Source organism: Mytilus californianus, unplaced genomic scaffold (genome assembly GCF_021869535.1).
Source record: "Mytilus californianus isolate M0D057914Y unplaced genomic scaffold, xbMytCali1.0.p SCAF_1, whole genome shotgun sequence".
Classification (NCBI taxonomy): domain Eukaryota; kingdom Metazoa; phylum Mollusca; class Bivalvia; order Mytilida; family Mytilidae; genus Mytilus; species Mytilus californianus.
Genome location: NW_026262581.1, coordinates 140,494,545 through 140,506,638, shown reverse-complemented (window position 1 = coordinate 140,506,638; position 12,094 = coordinate 140,494,545).

The following is a 12,094-nucleotide window of genomic DNA, read 5'->3' as shown; positions in this document are numbered from 1 at the left end:
TGTGCTGCTTATTGATGATTTGTTTACAGATATTTGTGAACATCGGATCCTCTACCATTACAACACCTATCTAAAGTTTATTTTATCTTTTCCAAAATCATGTAATGAAATATTAATGGCAGGAAGGCAGTGTATTACAGTAAACAGGATTGATATGTAAAGCAGATGTTTATGTTGGCTTCATTACCAGATATTATTAAGGGCTAGATTAAACAAGCATATAAATAAGACTTTCTATATGTAGCTATCCTTCCAAAATTTTATGATGGTTTATACTACCAAAACTTTTGGTCTGGATGGTCAAGAGGTCTGGGTAGTGGGTATACATCATTGATACAGAAAATTAATTGTATAAAAGTAAAAACAAACAACATACATTTGCTTATTCCACTTCAGTATGAGATTGAATCTGGCATTGTATTTTATAAGAGGTGTTGTAATGTATATCAGTTACCTACCCAAGAACACAGACTTCTACCTGCTAACTTTTATAAATCTCCATTGGGATTTTAAGCACACAAGGGAACCATATGCTTGTCATAAGTATTTTCAAACTAATGTTAAATGGTTAAGATGAGGGTAATGCATTTATAGCAGGAGACACTTACCCCTTTGGACACACCTTTGGAGTTCTTGTGATTCCCTCAGGTTTTGTTTGTTCCCTTAACTTGTATATCTTAGTAGATTTCTGTGATTTAACATCAGTTAACTACTGTTCCCTAAATTTTTAATGAGATTATGTGTGCCTAAATATTTTAAATGCATAATTTGAATAACAGTTTTTAAGGTATTATAAATTTAGGTAATTGATGATTTCAGTATCAGGTCAGCACCCATATAAATTGTAAAAATTCGTAAGACTTGGTCAATTCCTCAATGCTCTTGTTTCCTCCACCGTTAAAAAGCCATGAAAAAAACGTTCAAGCTACTAAGGGAGCAACCAAAAATTGTTAAGTCAAAAAGAAACAAACAAAAAACCAACACACACTACACAGAAAACTTTAAATTGAGTACCAAAAGCCAAAGGACTCGTGTTCATCAGGAGGAATACACTGTTTCTGTTCTATTGGTGGCACCCATCATGCTGATCATTGCAAGCAATATTTGTTGACCCAGATATTGCATAAAAGTAAACCAAATTATGATGAAACTTGTAAAATTTCTCTAGAAATAAATGCAACTTTATCAGTTTTGCTGCTTTGTTCAAGGGTTTCATAGTGAGCAGAACCCGGTTTTAAGGAAATCTACATAATATAGGTAAGCTTTGTAATATTGTTACTTGGAGATTTATAATCCATATAGAGGCAATGCTTGAATGTGCTGTACCGAAATGAAAAGTTCACAATGGGAAAATTGTCATCTCTTTTGTAGTGTAATTCTCAATTCTAAATTTATTGTTTTTTTTTAATTGGCACCATTGTTATGTCCATTTATAAATAAAATAAACTAAAATGTTCATCAAAATAAGTTTTCCACTTGATTTTCACAAAAACATGTAGTTTGTTCTGATTGAACCACTCCTGATAAAATCTATAAAATTGAATGAAAATTAATATTTTCATGAATTTGCATCTACCAAGAACAAAACAAGTTGAATTTAATTTTTGAACCATCACAAAACAATATCATGATGATATATGCAGAATAGAGAAAGATACCAAAGGGACATTCAAACTCATAAGTCAAAAATGAACTAACAACGCCATGGCAAAATAAGAAAAAGATCAAAAGACTAACAACATACACAAAACGCAACATAGAAAACCAAAGACAGAGCAACACGAACCCCACCAAAAACCGGTGGTGATTTCAGGTGCTCCAGAAGGGTAAGCAGATCCTGCTCTACATATGGCACCCGTCTTGTTGCCCATTGTATCACCATCATCACAATTAATTTGATGTAAGTGTTAAACAGTCATTTTTACCTTCACCATTCACGTCTGAATTCAATAAGGCATGCCAAAAGTGCCAGATCAACTGAGTATCTACCTGCTGTTATATGACTAATGAGTAGTTGTAGCTTTATAACTATGTTTCAAAGGAACTTTCTGTGAGGAACAAATATATGATGACATCTGTTATATCAATTGATAATACATGTAACCAGAACCCCATTACTTGGACCCTTATAAGGATTTCTGATGTTACAGTAAAGTTTTTTTTTGTATGTTTCTGTTCAGTTTATTCACTACTTTATTTTTATTTAAACACTTGCATATAGTTCCTTTGTAAATAAATTTATAACAAATTACTAGTTAGAAATTAATGTGAAAAAGTAATATATCAAGTTTAATCAGTTGATAAGAATTATGGAAGAATTTTATCAGTATATTATGCTTGTGTAAGTTACTGAATACAATTTCGTACAAGATGTGTATTGATATGAAAGTTGGTATCTACACTTTCCGAAATGCTATATATATATATATATTATTCCAATGCTTTCCTTAGAAAAGTAAGAGAACTGATAAAATACAGTATGATAGACAACTGTAATTATTGTATTATTGTTACATTGGAGACTAAATGCCAGAATGCATGGTTGGGTAAGGACCTGATTAATTACGAATGTAACAATAATTATTGAGGCTACGGTTACATTGCGTTATTGTTACATGAAAAACAGCAATGTACGATGGGACTAGTAATATGTACTAAATAATAAAAGTTGAAGACATTTATTTTATATTTACAATACATACAATTATTACATACAATTTCTCTTTAATTTTTTATTTACAATGACATTTTCTACATATCCAGAAAGTGGTTTTTGGAGCATGTTTAAGTCCGACACATTTCTGATGAAACCACTCCAAGCAGCCATCACACACCAGTGATGCCGCATTGTGAACGTCCGTATCGCATACCGTGCAGTTCCATTCTGCGATATCTCTTTTAGAAGATAAGGCAACCTTTAATGTTTGCCATGCTTCTGGTGAGAAATACTTTTTCACTCTAGCAATGTTGATATTCTCATCCAATATTTTGGTTGGAAGCATGTGGTGTAGAATCTCTTCATCCATTGTTCAAAGTATAATGACAGTAATAAGTAGTAGGTGTGCAGTTAAATACTTAGAAGTGAACACTTTTCTCAGCCCGAGTTCTCAACAACAAACCATTGAACTATATTTTTCGCCTTTGGCACTACTAATCTGAAGTAGTATCTTTAAGAACATCAAAACCATTAATACGTAAAACTATTTAAACACCATTTGTTGAATAATAATATTTATTATTTATCATTATTACACGTATTATTTAGTACATATGAAAAAATTAAGCAACAAAACTATAGAAGATTTAAGTTTAATAAATCTAGCGTACATTGCTGCTTTTCATGTAACAATAACGCAATGTAACCGTAGCCTCAATAATTATTGTTACATTCGTAATTAATCAGGTCCTTACCCAACCATGCATTCTGGCATTGAGTCTCCACTGTAACAATAATATTTTTATTATTGTTACATTTCCATGTAACCGTAGCCAGTGCCTATCTTGTATAACATAATTGATAGACAACTGTCATTATTTACAAACAATTTCACTCAAAGGTGGGAGTTAATTGGAATCACCTCAAATTTAATGCAAATCATATATAATTAATTGACCACAGTTAATATCTTGTATAAATAATAGAATAGTTAATTTATATCTGAATACAAGATTTATTGTCAATTATTCAATATTATACCTACAATCACTTGATCTACACTACATAAAATAATTCTGTAAATTATGTCTCAAAGATGAATGATTAAGGATTAAAGGGGCATTAGCCACAGGGGTTTGTTACAATTTGCCGGGTTTAGTTTTTTTCGGGGTTCGTATGGATAGTAAACCCGGCAAATTGTAACAAACCCCTGTGCATTAGCTACGAGATATACATTTTTAGGCAGTTAAGCTGCCTTATGCGAGCACCCTAGATTTGTGTTATACCCAATAAATGCTGAAATACGTACCATTGTTATTATCTAGCTGGCTATTATGTTATTTATAACTAATTGGACATTTTTTTAATACTTTTATTTCTGGAATACAAACAATATGACAAGAAAAACCTTAAATGATCGTCGAACTACCCAAACTTTTGAAGTTGCACATAGGAAGTAGTGCTCAATAGAAATCCATACGTAGTTTATTATCCCCTGTGCTTTTGGCTACGATGTCAAAGAACAATTGTATGAAATATTTCATCGCCGAAAATCGGTAATTACAAGTCGTTTATATTTCCCAAATGGCAAAATGCGCAGGAATATTGTTCATGTACAACAAATCTCTATGATAAAGGAAATAAAGTTATATAAGTGGGCGGTAATTTTTAACTTATCTTGCCAAATAAGGTTGTTGTTATTTTATGAATGAAACGAGGCCATGAAACAGATGCGGAAATCGACGTTGATGGGATGTTTTAAGTAATGTGGACAACTCGTCCCCGAGACAAGTCGGACCGAGTCCACTCAAACCGTCTAAGAAGACAACTTTGACCGTTTGTCAGATTTACTTAGGGTTTCATAAAATATTAGACTAACATGTCTAGCGGAGCCATTAATCTTTTGCTTGTGCATTGGGGTCTATTTAGGGGTATTTTGAGGGGCCTGAAGAAGGGATGGGTTTACTTTAGAACCCTATGGGATTTTATTTTTTTAAATTTTAAATTTTCAAATGACTATTTCTCAAAAACAGTAAGTGAAAGACACATGCAGTCTTCAGTAATGAGAACAGGATAATAATAAAAATCAACCAAAATATAGGGTGAGTCCCTAGGGGTCATCCCAAGGCCCTTCAATTTGAAAATGTACTTTTATCTTGTAAACCGTCGCGATCTCCATACCCTAAACAATATATATACTTGTAAGGGACAATAAAAGAAATTAAATGAAAATAATTTGAGGGAGTCCCGGGTGTCGTCCCACCCCCTCCTGTTTGAGAACTTGGAAATGGTCGAGATCCCCACCCCTAAACCATATATATTCATGTATGGGACAATAAAACAAATCAAATGAAACATAGGGGAGTCCCTGGGGTCACCCCACCCCCTCTTGTTTGAGAACTTGTAAACGGTCGAGATCCCCACCCCTAAACCATATATATTCATGTATGGGACAATATAACAAATCAAATGAAATATATGGGGAGTCCCTGGAGTCACCCCAACCCGTCCTGTTTGAAAACTTGGAAATGGTTGAGATCCCCACCCCTAAACAATATACATTCATGTATGGGACAATAAAACACATCAAATGAAATATAGGGGGAGTCCCTGGGGACACCCACCCCCTCATGTTTGAGAACTTGTAAACAGTCAAGATCCCCACCCCTAAACCATATATATTCATGTATGGGACAATATAAAAAATCAAATGAAATATATTGGGAGTTCCTCGGGTCACCCCACCCCTCCTGTTTGAGAACTTGGAAATGGTCGAGATCCCCACCCCTAAACCATATATATTTAAGTCTCCCAAACAAAGTTTGGAAACTTAATGTTTTTGCTCAGTTCTTCTTATTTTTATTATTCTTCTTCTTCTTTTTCTTTTTCTTTTTCTTTTTCTTCTTCCGCCACTTTAAAGATGAACTTGTCCGCAGCGGTTCTCCAAAACCCCTTGTCAGATTTACTTAGGGTTTCATAAAATGTTAGATTAACATGTCTAGGGGAGCAATCAACCAATCGTTTGTGCATTGGGGTCTATTAAGGGGTATTTTGAGGGTCATAAAGAAGGGAGGGGTTTACTATAGAAACTTATGAGATTTTATTTTTTTAAATTTTCAAATGACTTTAACTTGAAAATTGTAAGTGATAGACACACACAGTCTTCAGAAATGATCACAGAACAATAAAACAAATCAGATGAAATATAGGGTGAGTGCCTGGGGTCACCCCACCCCCTTCAATTTGAGAATGTGCTATTATCTTGTAAACGGTCGAGATCCCCACCCCTAAACCATATATATTCTTGTATGGGACAATAAAACAAATCAAATGAAATATAGGGGAAGTCCATGGGGGTAAGCCCCACCCCTTTCTTTTTGATAACTTGTAAACGGTCAAGATCCCCACCCCGATACCATACATATTCTTGTATGGGACAATACAACAAATCAAGTGAAATGTAGGGGAAGTCCATGGGGGTAAGCCCCACCCCTTTCTTTTTGATAACTTGTAAACGGTTGAGATCCACACCCCTTAACCATATATATTCTTGTATGGGACAATAAAACAAATCAAATGAAATATAGGGGAAGTCCACGGGGTGAAACCATATATATTCTTGTATGGGACAATAAAAAAAATCTAATGAAATTAAGGGGAAATCCTCTGGGGTAACCCCCACCCCCCTTCTTTTTGAAAACTTGTAAACGGTCAAGATCCCCACCCCTAAACCATATATATTCTTGTATGGACAATAAAACAAATCAAATGAAATAAAAGGCGAGTCCCCTGGGGTCACCCCCACCCCCCTCCTGTTTAAAAACTTGTAAACCGTCGAGATCCCCACCCCTAAACCATATATATTCTTGTATGGGACAAAAAACAAATCATATGAAATAAAGGGCGAGTCCCCTGGGGATCACCCTCCCCCTTATATTCTTACCCCACCCCCTTCAATTTGAGAATGTGGTTTTATCTGGTAAACGGTCGAGATCACCACCCCTAAACCATATATATTCCTGTTCGTCATTTCAAGAAGATTTGAATGACATAAGGGTTAATCCATAGGCGTCACTTATGCATATCACAAACCAATTTGTACTGGACTTTGCCCAATGTCAGGCGACCATGGGAATGACGAATTATTGGAGCTTTGTTTGGGAGATTTCGTAACAGCATCCTGTTACAATTATTTCTTGTCATGTATGGGACAATAAAACAAATCAAATGAAATAAAGGGGGAGTCCATTGGGACACCCCACCCCCTCTTGTTTGATAACTTGTAAACAGTCAAGATCCCCACCCCTAAACCATATATATTCATGTATGGGACAGTATAACAAATCAAATGAAATATTTGGGGAGTCCCTGGGGTCACCCCACCCCCTCCTGTTTGAGAACTTGGAAATGGTCGAGATCCCTACCCCCAAACCATATGTATTCATGTATGGGACAATATAACAAATCAAATGAAATATAGGGGGAGTCCCTGGGGTCATCCCACCCCTCCTGTTTGAGAACTTGTAAACGGACGAGATACCCACACCTAAAACATATTTATTCCTGTTCATCATTTCAAAAAGATTTGAATGACATACAGGGTCAATCTCCTTGGTGTCACATATGCATATCACTTTACTAGACCAAACCAATATGAACTGGACTTTACCGACGATCAGGAGACCATGGGAATGACGAATTTTGGGGGCTTTGTTTGGGAGACTTCGTAACGGCATCCTGTTACAATTATTTCTTGTTTATTATAAAATTTTATTGATGCAAAAAATGAGTCTAGGTTAATTGAATTTGCTTTAATTATTTATAAAATTATTTCTGGGCCTATAATAATTTTCATTTATGGCTCATTTTAAAGAAAACATATAAATTTTTCAAGCAGTGTAAAGCCCGAGAATGTTTGACCAACTGTTTTATAATAACCTGTCATTTTATTCCAAACTTGGTATGGAGTAACATCATGCATATGGGGGTGAAGATGGGGGTCATTTACATTGATATATGAGTTGCTTTTGAAAACCTTGATGAAATATTAATTGATTTGCCTTAATAATCAATTCATTTAATGAACATAACTGTACAATATACGAATTTTTAATGTTTGTTCTTTCAAATCTTTAAAAAAAAAATTGAAGCAACACTGCCACAGTTTTCATAATTACGTTTGCCTTTGTTTTTGGTTAACTGCCTACAGCGCTTACAGTGCTTTGATTTTTAACTATGATTGTTTTTTGTTCTTTCATTATTGAAAGTGAAATAGTGAATTAATAATTTGCTTTTAGTAGTTCAATTTTTATCAAAATAAGCTAAGAAACATCGCTGATGAATTATTCGACCTCATTGGATCCGTATTCATGTGACCTTCAATTTAACCCCTAAGCTAGAGATGGGTCACGCATAAACTAAAGTGTTCAGCTTTTAAAAGGAAAAGAATGTCGACATTGAAAATGAAACAAGGGTAAATCGTTTAATTGACTGATTCTATCAATTATTCTTATACAGGTAAAATAATGATTAACTAATTTTTAACCTATAATATGAAATCAAACAGACCTAGAAAAATCCAATTGCACGTGTAAGCTATCCATTTATATCTATATTTATGTTTACATCGTATTGTATGACCGTTGGCAGTCTTCGGAGATCACCTCGATGGTTAATTAGATGGCGTCTAAACTAAAATACACACGAATGCTGATGCATATTACCGAGTCCCATGCATCGTGAATTGTTTATTTTAGACTTTTTATATATAATCTGGATAAATGTTTTAGTATGTTATAAATTAAATATGAGGATTTGAGTAAAATTGAACACGATTTTGACAGCTAATGCCCCTTTAAAAAGCTGCATTTTTTTGCAGAGAAAAAAAAATTAAAATATGAATAAAAAATGCAAGCACGGTATATTTCACTTGTAAAATCAGTGTTCATGTTAAAATCATCTGATATTAATCAATAATTTAGGTTAATTTAAGTTACAATTATGATTAATGTGCTGGAAACAATAAACAAATATGCTTAAATAACTCTCACCTGGACAATTTCTGCAATCAAATTTATTTGTTTATTCCCTATAATATTGCTATTTAACAGTTCATGGTATTTGTACATGCATTTGAATACAGGATTTTTCTCGATGAAGAATGAACACGAATTTAGATAAAAATTAGTTATTAGATTTTTGTTTTTAAAAAGGTGCATTTTCAATGCCTCTTTCTGGAAATTATTGAGTCAAACTTAAAAAAAAAATATATACTACACCTTCCTTTGAAGATTTCTATTTCTAATCATGTCAAATTATATAATTGAAAAAAAAAGAAGAAATCAAAAATCAGTACCCCTTCTAAAAATGGAAATATCAAAAGAATTTGTATCAATATTGAGAAATTCTCAATCTTTGGGCACTTGAATGCAATTGTTTTTAGTAATGTTATGAAAATAAAATTGTTCATCCTCAGTGCCATATGATTTTTATCGAAAATCAATAAATGTTCTTAAGGTGAGTTAGAAAAATGGCATCCCTAAACATGTTTAAACATAGAAATACTCCCAAAAGCAACCATTTACAAGTTAATTTAGGGAGACAAACTTGTTTTATCAGCTAAAGAACCCAATAATCTTTCTGAATTTAATGAAAGAGTGACATTTCAAGGGGTTTTTTTTTGTCCACTGAGAATATGATTTTGAATTATGCACTCAACTCTTAAAGTCTTTCCACCAATGCTTTCGACTACTTTAATTGAGTAGTACCTTAAAACAAGTACACTTTTTTAGGAGAATTTCATGAGCTGAAAATGGTGATTTTAAAAAGGAAAAATAACACTGGTAGTTTTTTAGTGAAATAATAATGAAAATGATGACGTTCTATGTTTCAATCCTTGTGTGGTCTGTTTTTCAAGGTCTGTTTAAAACAAGTTAACATTTTGGGCTTTAATCACTTATCCAAAGTCGTGATGGTTATCTCTATATAAATGTCTTACAGAAGCTTGTATAAAGAAAACAATATTGAAAATGAGATAAAAAAAAATGTCCGACTGCATGTAGCTAAACAAATGGCTGAATCACAGATGCTTTGATTTAACTCACTATTGCCATCATTTGGTGTCGTTGTCGTAATCTTTTCAAAACCCTTCTTCTCTGAAACAACTGGACCAACACCAGCTTAACTTGGCCTGAATTATCCTGAGAGTCATACAAATTATTGCCCTGAAATGACAATCTTAGATTAATTTTCACGTTTTTGCCTATTATTTCGAAATCTTAGACAGAAGCTGTAACACCTATAATGAACAGCAATACAAGATCGACAAAAGTGTTAATTTGACAGACGACTCCTTGTAGGAGTTGTTGCCCTTAACTTACCATTTTTGAAAAATTATGTTTTTGCCTATTGTTTCGATAACGTTATAAGAAAGACAGAATAATTAAACGTAGAAAAGCAAAATGATCCCATTTATAGTTTTTATTTGGTGGTATTTTTGGTAAATGTAAAAGTTTCAGTAAATTGCTATTTCCATGACAATGTACTTTGTTTGAAAATTCTATAAGCTGTATTGCATTTGAATAAAAGACTATTATTACAGTTTCAAATGTTGAAAAACTGTCCTTTTGCGTTGAGACGACTTTAAAAAAAATAATCCTTCAACCATGATCGATCTCATACGAATGTTGAATTAAGGCGACAGTAGTTTACTGATTTTCAAATCTCGTAAAGCGATTATAAAGAGACAAAGCAAAATAACAACCAAAAACCGAAGAACAAAAGGAGCGAGAACGTGTGCGTTGATATAAACTGTAAACAGCAACATCTACCAAGTAAACAACAACATCTACCAAGTAAATAGCCACATCTACCAAGTTCCATATCACTCTGACCATTAAATCACTCCAATTAATTGTCGATAGAAACTGTAAACAGCAACATCTACCAAGTTCCATATCACTCTGATCATTAAATCACTCCATTTAATTGTCAATAGAAACTGTAAACAGCAACATCTACCAAGTTCCATATCACTCTGACCATTAAATCACTCCAATTAATTGTCGATAGAAACTGTAAACAGCAACATCTACCAAATTCCATAAACAGCAACATCTACCAAGTTCCATATCACTCTGACCATTAAATCACTCAAATTATGTGTCGAAAGAAATTGTAAACAGCCACATCTACCAAGTTCCATATCACTCTGACCATTTAATCACTCCAATTAAGTGTCGATAGAAATTGTAAACAGCCACATCTACCAAGTTCCATATCACTCTGACTTTAAATCACTCCAATTAATTGTCGATAGAAACTGTAAACAGCCACATCTACCAAGTTCCATATCACTCTGACCATTAAATCACTCCAATTAATTGTCAATAGAAACTGTAAACAGCAACATCTACCAAGTTCCATTTCACTCTGACCATTAAATCACTCCAATTAAGTGTCGATAGAAATTGTAAACAGCCACATCTACCAAGTTCCTTATCACTCTGACCATTAAATCACTCCAATTAATTGTCGATAGAAACTGTAAACAGCAACATCTACCAAGTTCCATATCACTCTGACCATAAAATCACTCCAATTATTTGTCGATAGAAACTGTAAACACAACATCTACCAAGTTCCATATCACTCTGACCATTAAATCACTCCAATTAATTGTCGATAGAAACTGTAAACAGCAACATCTACCAAGTTCCATTTCACTCTGACCGTTAAATCACTCCAATTAAGTGTCGATAGAAATTGTAAACAGCCACATCTACCAAGTTCCATATCACTCTGACCATTAAATCACTCCAATTAATTGTCGATTGAATGTGTAAACAACAACATCTACCAAGTTCCATATCACTCTGACCATTAAATCACTCCAATTAATTGTTGATAGAAACTGTAAACAGCAACATCTACCAAGTTCCATATCACTCTGACCATAAACTCACTCCAATTAATTGTCGATAGAAACTGTAAACAGCAACATCTACCAAGTTCCATATCACTCTGACCATTAAATCACTCCAATTAATTGTCGATAGAAACTGTAAACAGCCACATCTACCAAGTTCCATAAATAGCAACATCTACCAAGTTCCATATCACTCTGGCCATTAAATCATTCAAATTAACTGGTATTGCCCTTAAATGATTTTTATGCATATAGATAAGAAGATGTGGTATGAGTGTCCGTTTGATGTGTTTGGGTATTTTCGTGAAAACAGAAAAGGATAGCAAAACTGCCAACTATCAAATTGATAAACAACATAGTTGAGATGTACAAACCATTTCTTGCAATCTTTGAAAGTATGATGACTTCCTAGTGAAGATCATTTTGAATTCAAGAGTGGTTGGGTGGTGGTGGTGGGGCTTGGAAGATTTTGCCCAAAAATGTAATTTAGTTCGTAAATAACATTGGTGATT